The sequence below is a fragment of the Chinchilla lanigera genome, unplaced genomic scaffold, assembly GCF_000276665.1.
Source record: "Chinchilla lanigera isolate Chin_1 unplaced genomic scaffold, ChiLan1.0 scaffold00018, whole genome shotgun sequence".
Taxonomy (NCBI): Eukaryota; Metazoa; Chordata; class Mammalia; order Rodentia; family Chinchillidae; genus Chinchilla; species Chinchilla lanigera.
This window is the reverse complement of record NW_004955419.1, coordinates 553,925-567,036: the sequence shown is the minus strand read 5'-3', so window position 1 is coordinate 567,036 and position 13,112 is coordinate 553,925. Positions and strand designations below refer to the sequence as shown.

At 47.6% G+C, this 13,112-nt stretch overlaps 1 pseudogene; it reads right to left on the bottom strand.

Moving 5' to 3' along the window:
- Positions 1-1,655: 1,655 nt before the first annotated feature.
- On the bottom strand, positions 1,656-2,195 carry LOC102019601 (annotated as a pseudogene).
- Positions 2,196-13,112: the final 10,917 nt, after the last annotated feature.

Here is a 13,112-nt window from a genome sequence, read left to right as displayed (position 1 = left end):
CCCCCAGGAAGTAGATGGGAAATACCTGGCTGTCTCCACGAGTTTCAGCTGGGAACCATGGCAGTGTGAGTAAAGCATGGACTCGAACCACGGGACCAGCAGCTCTTCCACAGAGAGTGATCTTGAAGTACACCCTGTATCTCAAAGCCTGCCCAAAGAACACAGTAGCAAACTGACTGGTCAGTGGCTGTAGATCTGTGCTGGGTGGAAACCTGCAGTGTGGACACCCAGGCATCTATTCCTGCCCTGGCTGGGAGAAAGGGACTGATCTCCTCCCCTGTGACTGGCCAGCAGTGGTTTCTCCCTACAGGACAGCATCTGTATGGTGGGCAGGGAGGCCTGTACCTTTCTGGGCGGACTCTGTCCCCAGAATCCAATAACAGGGTCCTGCTGACTCAGATTTTATCATCATACTGCCCAGGGTCAGCTGATCACACTGGTCATTTGGGACATATTTTCTGATCTGGAGGTCACAGAACTCACCACTGTGGCAAGAGAGAGAGTGGGTTTAGCAGAGAGGTGACACAGACTCAGTGTTCCTGAGATGCCAAATAAGGCCACGATAAAGCAGGATTCTGAGGCTCTCATCCCGCACAATCCATGACCACCTGTCTCCTGTGTGGCAGGGGCGCTGCCTGGCCCGATATCATGGCAGTGTTGTTTCTCCTCGGAGCCTCTGCCTGCTGTGTTTCTGGGGTTGCTCACTGTCCCTCCAGCCCTCACCGTCTCCTCCGCTGCCTCCCCAGGGCAGCCTGTCCCACACACAGACTCAAACACTGAGCCCTGCTCTTCTTGCTGCTCCCCTTTCATGTCTTTCCTGGCAATTTCCTCTAAGCTTCCACTCCTCCCTTAAGTTCCACCCCAACCTGCAAGAGAGAGCCAAGCCTCCAAACCTACCTTCCTTGTGATGTTTGATCCTCAAATGCTCCAACCCCAATCCACACAGTGACCAGAGCCAGCATGCACTGCAGGTGGATGAGCCTGGGCTCCCGCTGTTGAGTCCTCATTTGCCCCCTACTCATCCTGTGCCATCTCCTGCCTGGCACGGCCCAGCATTACCTTCATGGCGGGTAATACCTTCATGTCCCTACCTCTCCTTCTGGAGCTGCACCCAGATCCTGGCTTTTGCAGGAGCCCCAGGCCAGGCCCTGGCTTAGGCTTAGACTGGGCTGGGAGCACTCCCCTCTGGCTGCTCATCAGCCCCTGCTCAGGTGGCCATGCTGATGCCTGGCTGCTTTGCTGCCTCCTAAGGTGCGGCTGTGTGACTGAGTCCACCAGCCCCCGCTGTGACCTCCCTATTACCTTTTTCTGGGTGGCATTTGTGGCTGTGATAGTGATTTCTGAACCCAGGTGTTGCACTGTGTTACATTCCCAGGATTTTTTTCATTTTTATTTTGTGACAGGGTCTCTTTAGGTTGCCTAAGGTGGCTTCCAAATTTCTTTCTTTTTACCAGATCATCACATAAGTTTATTTCAGATGTAACAGCAATGTTAAAATTGAAAAGTTTAATTTTTAACTGTGCCAAGTAAACTTAACCATTGAAGTATTTTTAAAGTTATTCCCTGCAAAAGCTTAACAAAGAGGGGAGGGGATTAATGGGCCTGCCTTTTTATTTGGAGATGAGCAAGCACAAGAAAGTTCATTTGTAATTTGTTCAGTGGTCTGTCTTTTGTGCCTCTACATTCTGACCAGAAGGGGTTTTGAGGTTTTCTTAAAGCACACCAGCATCAGCAGGTTCTACCCTCTTATAGTAGCTCTTCCTTGTCTCAAAAATTTCAAAACCAAACTTCCTGTGGAAGTCAGTTGTTGACTCATTGCTGATCTTGATGTGCAGATAGATGTCAAAAGCACCATCTTTCTCACAGATGTTTAAGATATGATTTAACATTTTAGTTCCTATTCCCAGCCTTCGGTAGGGTGCAAGACATCCAAGTGTCAGGCTGTAAAGTCTCTTCTGATTCTGTGACTGATCCACCCTGCAGCATACTACACCTACAGCAATATCACTGAAGTAGCCAAGCTTTGCTAGCTTGCCAACCTCCAGCACATCCATGTAGAACTTGTCATGATAGCTGACTTGGAAGATGACCTGGTTTAACTTCTTCAGCTGTTTGATATTGTGTGGTGTTACATCTCTGAGTTTGATCCGGCCTTTCAGTGCTGAGGCCGTCCTAACCAGCACTGGCAATGCCATCATCCTCACTGCTCTGAGCTCTCTGCGCCCTCGGCTGGGGTCCCTCAACCCAAGCTGCCCTCCTGACGTAGGGCAGAGAGTTGAGGGGGTGAAGGAGGCTGCAAAAGTCGAGCAGGGCCCAAAATTTGTGGAGAGGGTGGGGAGGTGTCCTGCGGGCACACGGGTACTACTGCCTCTCTACACGTGCACACTGGGCTCCCACCGCCGCTACCAGCCCCCCTGCAGCATTGTGACCTTTCCCAAATTTCAGTCCTCCTGCATCACCATCAACAAATGAGCCCGCTAGGAGCACAGGCAGGTCAACAGTGCTTAGGTGCCACCCCTACCAGGCCTACTTGGTGGCAATGGTTGGCATCCCAGGCTGCATTCAGTGTCCTCCTCCACACTGACACACTATGTCTTCTTTTCTGCTGACTGTGGTTGCACTAAAGCCACCCATGAATGTTGGAGGAAGAGAGGGAGGAAAGAGAGGGAGGAAAGGAAGGAGGCAAGAGGGATGAGGGAGGGAAGATTCATTGAGTGCAGTGTGGTGAGATAAATGGCAGCATCCCTCATATTTTGTCACTCCTCCACTGTGATATCTGTTCTTCTCAGACCCCTAAGAAGTAGAGACTTCACCTGAACACGGTGGTGATGACAACGCAGCTGTGGTCATCTTTAAGCTCGTAGGTAGAGCTGGACATGTTTATTGTCCTTTGATTTCCATTCCACATTGTGTTTTCTGCCTCCCCTAGCATATCACTTTCCCTGAAACTTGCAAGGGGCTGGTGACAGGCAGCGTTCAGGGATGGCCCCAGAGTCTCTCCTCCCTTACTGTCCCTACTGGGACTTCCAGGCAGCCCTCTGGGCAGCAGGGTGCGGGCAAGAGGCTGCCTTGAGAATATGGCAGGAGCTGGGCCCTCCAGGGCCAGGAGGGACCCTTAGTGAGGAGTTAGTCCTGGGTTGACAGGAATGGGGTAGCCCTGGGAAAGTGGCTGGTGTGCTTTCCAAACACTCAAGTTTTCTTGACTGTGTGGAAGGACTGAGGTTGTCCCCATCTGTCATGACCTAGAAGCCAGGCAGCAGGGGGACCTTGCTCAGATTTGGGCTTATGATCATTGTCAGCCTGAGGTCCTGGCTCGGGTGTACAGGGCACCCAGCAGGGTGTGCAGGGTCTCCAGAAGGATGAGTCTCAGCCACAGGAGATCCCATCCCATGGCTTTAGGATAGCTGCTGGGCTACAGGTTTTGGAGGAGGAAGGACTGCTGAGTAGGTCAGCTCAGGGGGAACTATTTATGGATCAGCTGGATGCTCCAGCCTCAGGTGGATTGATCCATCGTTGTTAAATCCAGGAAGGGTGAGCCAAGTGCAGCAACTCCTTCAGAAACACATAGGAAGATATCTGCTCTTTTCCTTCTACCCTATTAACACTGTGCAAAGTCATTGGAGGGGAAGGGGACAGAGGATAAGAGGGACATGAAGACCAGGGTTTCAGAGTAGCAGGTGATCTAGTGGCATCTGAAACCACCTTTGCTTTAATGGTAGTGCTTTCCCAGGAAGGGGTCTTGGACAAGATCAAAGAGCTGCCCTGAACTTGCCCTGGGAGTGTCCTGAGTTTTCTTGAGAGGCCTGTCTGTCAGAGGTAAAAATATTTTACTTGGTTCATATTTCATTAACTGCTCTAACAAGCCTTTCACCTGCAGAGTGCTGGGATTACAGGTATGTACCATCACAAGCGGCCTTAAGCAAGCTTGTCCTTATGGTTCAATCTAACTTGTCTCAACCGAAGACTATCCCAATGAACTCCCCAACTCTCAGAATAATGGTCCTAAAAGGCATTTGAAATAAAGGACTTGAGGCAGACTTCAGAGATTGAGACAGGATATAAAAAGATGAATGTCTGGGTTCAATGAGGAAAGATTTCAGTGCAGGCTCTTAACAAAGGTGACGGGTACACATCATGGCAAGACCACAAAGACAGTGGTTCCTTTCTCTTTAGGGTGGGACACTGATCCTGATGGAATATGTTGCATGGTGGCATTATATCAGGACAAGGATGCTTGAGAAAATGAGACATCTAAGAGTGTTGCGGCTGTTCCCCATGCAGTAGGAGATGGATCTGAAGGAGTTTCCTCCTTTCTCTGCAGGGAATTGAGTTACTCTTCTTGCCTCTCTAGGTGGAGAGAATGATTTTCTGAACCTGTGGAAAATTTATCTGCCTGTATCCACATCCTAAACGTCACTGATGGGCCAATAGTTACTCACCCTACCGTTTCCTAAGCTGATGTCTGGTGTCCGTGTGGGAATAGGAATATTTACTGTTTATTACAACTAGTTGTACCGGGATGTGTGCCAGCTGGCCATTCCCTTCATCCTGGCGTTCTGTCAGTTTTGAGAAAGAAGCTTCTAGAACTCGAAGACTCTTACCAGGATCCTTCAACCCCCACATAAAGATTGATTCAACTGGGGTGCCCAGAGGAGTCTCCAGTGAATTTAAAGGCAAGAAAGCAGATAGCTACTGAATTTGAGTCAGTACTTTTCTGGTGCTCCACTATTAATAAAAACACAGATCAGATAAACTATATCTATTGCAATCAGCAAACAAAGGTTATGTCCTCGGCCTATCAACAACATAGTCTCTTGCAGTTAGAGGAAAGAGTCAGTTTATTGTCTTAGGATGAAGAAAGTCAATTGACATTAGAAAGATTTGAAAACTAAAAAAGAAAACCCCCTGATAATGGGACCAATGATCCTATAATAATGAGGGAGAGAGATTGTAAGAGGTAAAAAATATTTTTAATTGGTCCATATTTCATTAACTCCCTTAATCTGCCTTTATTTTTGGACTTAGTTTGGTTAGCTAGCAGACAAGAACACCCAGGTTGTGCAAAGACTCACTCCAGAGAGTAGAGTCTTCTCCAATGCTGGGAAGCCAACAGATTAAAAATAACTACAGAGAAAAGTAGAGGAGGAGGGAGTGGATAAAAGGGAAGTGGGGACAACAGGTGTGGGATGAAATAGATTGCTCATGGTAGACTGTGAACCCCGGTCCCAGGACATGGGAGATAGGGGAGGGACTCTGTTGAGTTAGTTATAGAAACACATAGCTTTCATAACTGGAATGTGTCTGTCTCTGTATGGGCAGTACTCTTGTAAGAGTTTGGATTAAAAGCCTCACTTTTGCTGCTTCTGGAGTCTGATTTCTGTTTTCTTTGGTCTGGACAAGTGAGATCATGTCTGACATTCAGAGTTGCAGGGCAAACACTGGAGAATGGGTCCCTGGAAACCACAGCAATGTAGAATAGTAGGGAACCTGGCCTGATTTACAGATGGGGAAACTGAGGAAGTTTCAGAGATGCATACCTGTTGGGATTTGTTTGAGCTGTTTCCTTCAGCCCCTAAGGAGATGAAGGTGCCTGAAAGGGACCAAGTGGAGCTTAGCCATCTTTGCTATGCAGCAGAGACTTGCCTGGTAGTTGACCCCTCCTTCCTGTTGAGTCAGCCCGCTGCCCCCAGCCACCTGGCATTGCTGCTGTGACCTGTTTACAAGGCAGCGTTTTGCTGTGCAATACCACTGGGCAAGAGCAATCAGTGATACAAACCATCTTATGTACTTTCTCCTAACTCAGTTTTCCCACCTGCTGGCATCTCCAACATTGAAATGTGTTAGAATTAAATGAGAAAATCAATGGGGAGAGGCTGGGAAGCTAGTGAGGCTGATTCCTGGGAGATCCTATTTTTTACTCACCTGGCAACTACTGGATCCTAGCCTGAGTCATTGTATCAGTTAGTGTTTACTAGAGAAAGAGATACAGCACAAGATATACGAATATATAAGAATTGACGAGACTGGCTTACAATGACCACACGTGGAAGAGTGCAGAGGGAGTGTCTGCACACTAGAGACTGAAGGATCAGTCAAAGTCTGAAGCTCACTGCAGTGTCTCATGTGAGTCTGTGTTGTGAGGCTGATGGGTCTGCAATGGAAGGCAGAAGAGTCTGCACTGAAAGTCAGGAGATGATGCCCAAAATGAAGGTGAAGACTAGAGCTCCTTCAAAGAAACAGAAGCAGATCTAGCCTTCTTCATGCTTACACCATTCAGGTGACAAGCTGCCCTAGGGTGTGTCTTCCATACCACAGGTTGTGGAATTTATGAGCCAACTTAGTTGAAATTCTTTACTCAAGTTGACACAATCGATCAGCCATCACACTCATCCCTTGTTAAATCTTGCGAGGAAGCCCCATGACCAGCCCTTCTACCCTAATACTTGGGAAAGTCCTCTTTTGTCCTGGCCAAGATGACTCTTGCCTTGCTGTCCAGTGCCCATTCTGCCTTGCTACCTTGATCCCTCCAGAGACTTTCAAGCTGTGGCCATCTCTGGGCACATGTCTGCTTGATGAGCAGGGGTGAAGGTAAACACAGGGCCAAGCACCAGCTGTGGCTGGAGGGCTAGACCCAAGTCTGAGCAAATGTGAGGTCCACAGTATGGCTCAGCAAGGGCTGTGAGATTCCAGTTCCTGTCTATCACTCAGTGCCAGTCACTGATGGTGCCAACCGCATCCTCTCCTATCAGAGACACTTTCCACAGTGCCATTTATCAGGGGCCACTGCAGGGTGTCCATGATCTCCTGGCCAGAGTTACAGTGCACTTAGGGAATTGAAAAGACAAGAATTGGGAAAAAATAAGGCTCTAGGATGATCAGTGTTCTCTGGGAACAAAGACCAAAAATCACCAGCTAGCCACCATTTTATTTAGCCCATGTAGGGAGAGGGGTATAGTGGTTTTCTTGAACAGCATAGACGTAGTGGTTGAATGGGAAAGTATAACATCATAAAGGAAACAAATTAAGATTTATCCACACACCTGGGTACTAGTTTCCCTGTATTGTCTTCTGCAGACTTCCTCTTGCTCTGTGAGCCTCACTGAATGAGAGGAAGTGGTATTTCTGCATTCCAAAATCAGCCTACAAGGCAGGTCAAGGAGGTCCTTGGATAGATTCTATGTCAATGTATAATTTGTGGTCCCCCAAATTTCCCATTTTTTCTTTTTGTCACTGTAGCAGTTGAAACAGTGAACAGGCCAAGGTGGCCATCATAGCAACAAACATAGTTTCAGTAGTTTGCGGGAGGCCCTGTTGCATCACCAGTGTGTAAGCCTCCTGCATTGTCTTCTTTAGTTGTCCTCATATCCTGGGGTTGGTAGCCTGTGTGGATCTCAGTATATGTGGTGCTGGGTTTTCCTCTAGGGTCATCCTCATGAATGCCCATGCTGGGAGGACTGGACAGGAATGGGGCTCCATCACAGGGCTCAGATATTCCCCTCTCCATGGTCACACTCTTCAGAAGGGTACCCATAATGGTGTTAACTGTTAACACATAAACATAAACATATCCTCAACCTCATGTTATCATAAACATATCCTCAACCCCATGTTATCAACTGCACCAGGCCATCCCACTTTCCTGTTTGGATGTCCTTCTATAGGACTTAAACCCTAGGCATGCTCATCAGATTTGTCCTTTTGCCAATGAAGTTCTGATGGAGGGTATTTACTTTCTGCAACCAGGTTTAAAAAATCTAAGATAGAAATATCAAGATCTAATTGTACATGTGGAAATAAGCATGTTCCCCTCATTTGGTTTTGTAATTGTGTTTTTAAAGAAAGGTGAGTTTGTGGGTAGTCATGTTTTAGCTTAGCAGTTTCAGATTTCATTATCATTTATTTTTAATAACCCATAATAGTGGTCAATTACTGGTGTGGCTGGAAACTGCCAGAAGGGGTGAGTGATTGGAGTCCCTTCCTATATCTAACTTATTATGATATCATTGTTTTATATATCTTTTGGTTACATATTCTGCTGGATGTTTAGGACGAAGAAAATTGAGACATATATTAATTAAAATTAACCTCTTGCTATCTATCCAATTCAGTTAAATCTCCTCAGGATTTACCTTGGAACCATGTGTAGAGCTTCTCAATTCTGTCAGTGTCACTTGTCAGGATGAGTTGTAGCCTTTGTTTGACTGATTGTTTTCTATGAAAGTATGGAAGGCTTTTCCCTCTAGTGACCATTCTTTGGCACACTGTTCACTGTGTTCCCATTCCCTGGGCTCAGCATTCTCCCTGGTCAGGAGGTTGTGCAACTCACCAGCATTGTAGGCTATTGTAGAAAATGTTCCCTTATGTCCTGGGTCCTCATTGACCTTGGGGGGCCAGAGCCAAAATATTGGCTGCCCTCTTAGCCCAGTTATCTTTTTAGCTTTGTTCACTAAACCTCAGCTGTTGAACACCCAGAGGAGAAGATCAATGACATTAGCATTATAGTGGGAGCAATGAGCTTAAGTAGTATAATTTTATCTGGATAACAAGCATTTTGAAATGTAATGTATAGCCATAAGATTGTTATTTCTTACCAACTATTGTTGTCCCAGATGAATCCCTACAGAATGTTAAGAGACAACTGATATAATTTATAAAGAAAATGAGATAAAAAGCCATGCATAATATTTTAGCATGACAATAGCATGATGGGAGGCTATGCAAGCATTCTAAGGAAAAAATGGTGGGTGAGGAGGATGAAAGAGCTGTAGAGGGTGAAGGAGTTGTGAGTTTTAAGTTTCTGCATGGGGTTCCTGAGGTATTGCAGTGTAGTGAGCTGTCAGAAGAAGTTTTCTGGGTTTCATGAATTAAATCTCTCTTAGAATAAAATCTGTAAGGCATCTTATCAAACAGGGCCCAAATAATAGCTGGCATATTGGAACTAGAGGCCCAAGTAGGGTAAGTAACCAGGATATCCATCCACACTGGGAGAGGTCATCACATCACCCCAGGCAGAAACTGCCCATTTCCTTTTTTCAGTCTGCTGGCCTGTTCTCAGAGACTTTTAGCTGCTTCATAGATGATGCCTGATCTATTGATGTAGGAGCAACATTCTTCTCTGAGGAAGATGCAGGTTTCTCCTTTATCTGCAGTGAGCAGATCAAGGGCACCGTGGCTCTGGAGGGCCACCCTGGAGAGGGAGTAAACCTCCTGCTGCAGGTCTATGAAGGAATTGGAGATTTTTGCGAGCCTCTGGGACATCTCCTCAGAGAACTGTTGGAGAGAGTAAGCAGCGACAGCTACTCCTGCAGTACCTATGCCTAGGGCTATAGTTATTCCAGTTGCTGCCATATGGGGATAAGTAGGTGGGGGGTCTCACTGGCATCAAAGAGAGGTTTGTACGGGGACTGGGAGTTGGGGTTGTCCTGCAATTAGGTCTATTTTCGGTGTGAGGAAAGAACACCATGGTGCAAGTTCCAGTTGAGTTGGAAAGGAAAAAAAGGTAAGCTGAGGTTTCACAGAGCCACGATAGTCCTATCGAGTTTATGCAAAAGTGGTTGTGTGCATTTAAGAGGTGTTGGAGACTTTTTGCTTTAGAGTCTTTTAGCCAGAGGCTGTCACTGTTAGCTAAGGCTGCCCCAGGAAATGGGCAGGGGGCAATTGCTTGGCGTTTTGGCTGGATCGCTCCTGGAGCTTTGTTTTCCCAGTATGAAAGGAACCTCTGGGTATCTAGTAGCAACCATTCATGTGAGTTCGGGAGATTGAGTAGGAGAAGGCAAGAGGCCAGAGTGGATGACCAGTCTGGGTCTGTGTCTCTCTACCTCATATGGGACTACCCAAGGGAACCAAGCTCCAATGGTGAGAGATGGGTGTTGGTGGTCAACACAGAAGGAAGAGTTTTTGTTAAGAAGTTTGGAGGTCTCTGGTTGTTGGTCCTGTCAGACGACAAAAGGGGCCTGATTCCCATTGCTGAGGGAGGTGATCCTGTGGTAAGCACATACTGAAGGTAAAATTGCCATCAGTGTTGGTTAGGTCCCTCAGAGGCTTTCCCAAGGGACTTGAATGGGGGTAGGAGATGTAGAGTAGAGGTTGGGTATAAAGTCTGACATTGAGGGCTATGGGGTTGAGAGTAAATCATCTGAAAGGGCTAGCTGGGGGTGTCAATTTTGTGGGTCTCTTTTATCAATTTTGTGGTGGGGTATTTGAGGTCCCCGATAAGTTGTCATGTGGACTCAGCATAGGACCAGTCGCCGAGAGGGATGGGAACCCCTTGGAAGTATGATGTGGATGCTGAAAGACATATCCAGCAGTCACTTGCCATCGATGGTTGGGACTGACTGAGAAGGGTATGGACGCAATCGAGTGTGTCTTGTAGGTAAGGGGGCGGTGGAGGGGGATGATTTTGGTTAAGGGTCCCATTCGAATTCTAGACAGCTGGGGTGAGGAACCCAATTTTCAGGAGGAAGGTGGTGGTGAGATGGTTTTTCTGGGTGAGGGGTTGTTTGGGTGGAACCATCAGGAGGTGAGTAGTGGAGGGTGTTTTAGTAAGGGAAGTGTTTGAGTGTGCACGAGGGGATGAGTATTAGTCCCACATAGAAGAGGATGATAGCTGATAGGGGACACCTCTTAGTAGTATTCCAGTCAGTTGGAGCTGCTGAAGCTAGACTGACAGCAAATAAGAGAGTTAAGAGTATGAATGTTAGCAGAAAGGGGAGGCGACAATACATGAGGTGATTGTGTTTTTTCTGGGTTGTCAGGCAAAGGATGAGTAAAAAGGTAAAGATGTGAACTTTTTCTGGGGTGGAGTCCTGAAGGGTTTCCTGGAAGGCTAGGTCCTCAATCCACAATCCAGGAGAGGGTAGACTCTAAGGAGTTGGACCCGGGGTGGAACCAGGGCAGGTTGTGACAGATTTTTGGTGAAAAGAGAGAATTTGAAGGTGTGGGTTTGACATTAGGCATGGAAAATGTGGGCCAGTTGGTGAGGAGGTGGCAAGGAAAGGAGATCAAGAGCGAGAAGCTAGGTGGAGGTTCAGAATTTTCTTGGTCAGATTAAGTGTTAAGAGAAGGGTGAGTAGATGGGTCTTTACTCTTTGGGAATATGGGTAAGGTGCGAGGAGGTGTAGGAGAGTATTTGCAATTTCCATTGAGGATTTCTGGTAGTAAGGTCATGGTGGAGATCAGGAAGCAAGTCTAGGGGGTAATGTTTTAGGCAGGAATGATGAATTCAGTGGGCCGCATCCTGCTGGTGGGTTGCTGTTGGAGTACTGTGCATGACTGTGTAGGTACCTGTCCATTTTGGTTTTAAAGGTTGAGAGTATAAGTCTTTTATCATGACTGATTTGCCAGGGAGGTAGCACAGTGTTGTATGAGTTGTGGGGCTGACAGTAGGTGAGGGATGTTGGAGGAAGAGAGAAGGTCCAAAATCATGGGGGGCATATACAAAGATAGGTGCATGGAGGGTGATTTTTCTGGCTTTTAGGAGCATGAGTGCAGCAGCTGCTGCTGCCTTCAGGCAAGAGGGCCATCCCCTGGGGCCGGATCTAGTTGGTGGGAAAGGAAGACGATTGCATGGGTTGTGGAGCCTGGGCTTATAATCACTGCTGTGCATCCCTTGAGTTCTGTTGTATGTAGAGAGAAGGGGTGGTTGGGGTCTGGGAGGGAGAGGGCCGTGGCTGGGATGAGGCTTGTTTGAGCTTTTGGAACAATGTGTGGGGAAAGGTTTTTTGTCTGTGAGTTCAGAAGGATTGTCATGGGTGAGTTCATGGAGAGGTTTCGTGAATATGGACAAGCCTGGGACCCACAAGGGGAAGTAATCTATGACTCCTAGGAAGGAAAGGAGTTGCTGGACAGTGGTGAGTGTAGACATTTGGGTGATGTATATGTTTCTGGGGTAGGATGTTGTTTTTGTGTAGGAGGATGTCCTGAAGAGAGGTCTGACAGATCTGGGCCTTGGAGGGGGAGACTCGGTATCCCTTGGTGTCTAAGTGTTGAAGGAGGGCAAGGGTGTCTTGGTGATAGGACGTGGCAGAGGGGCTGCAAAGGAGTAAGTTGTTGATGTACTGGAAATGGGGGGAGGCAATGGGTGGTGGTTTGCTGCAGGGTGGGGAGAGCAGAAGAGGAACGAGGCATGGGGAGGTACCAGCTACAGTCAAAGTGGCAGAAAGTTTTAATAGAATTCTACTCTGAGCAGCAGAACCGGGCAGGCTGTAACAAATAGGAAGGCATGGGGGAATACATGGTTTTGTAATTGGCAGAGAAGTGTTGGTGTCTTTGGAAGTCTAGATATGGTGCCATCAGTCTCACAGAAATGTCAGCGAAAAGCAGGCATGCAGAAAAGGCAGGAAGGGTGGGATGGGATGCCCCCATATCAGTTAAGAATGAAATAGCCTTACCTTCCACCATGAGATTTACCCAAAGTTGAGCGTCTGTGATGATCCAGGGGCATCCAAGGTCTTCAGGGCGTGTCAGTCATCAGAGGCCCAGTCAACCAGGTAGGAGAGTGCTAGAGTGTCCGGTGGGTGCTCTGGGAGAGGACTCCCCAACAAACCTTGTTTGCCAGGCTCTGACTTCCAGTGAGAGCTCCCACCCGTGGGACACTGGTTTAGGAGGGCTTTTGGAGTTGGGTCATGCTTTTGGCCCAGTGGTCTGACTGTCAGCAATTAAAGCAGCATCCTGGAGGGGTGGGTCCCCTTTTGTGACCCTGGATGCTTTGCTGGCATCATGTTTGATTTTTGTTTTTTTTTTTATGGTGAAGCCAAAAAACTGTGAATCAGAAATGTATTGCTGGTGGGCAGACTTCTCTGAGCTACAATGCAAAGAGGACTCCAGGCTCCCTGCTACCCTTGTGGCCACTGGTTGTCCTGGGTCGGTCCTGGGTTGAACAACATCATACTCACTGCTGCCTTGACTGGACACTCTAGTTCAGCCCCGGGCTGATTGAACCACTTCCTAAAAGCCCCACCTCTTGATACTGCCCGCTGAGGTCTCAGGTTCCAACTGATGGGAGCGACAGGGACACACATATGCAAAGCACAGCAGCAGCCAAACCTGATGAGCTTCTGTCCTTCACCTGGCCCTAGGGGAAGGAGGCTGTGCCCACTGGCTTGGCCCTTAGA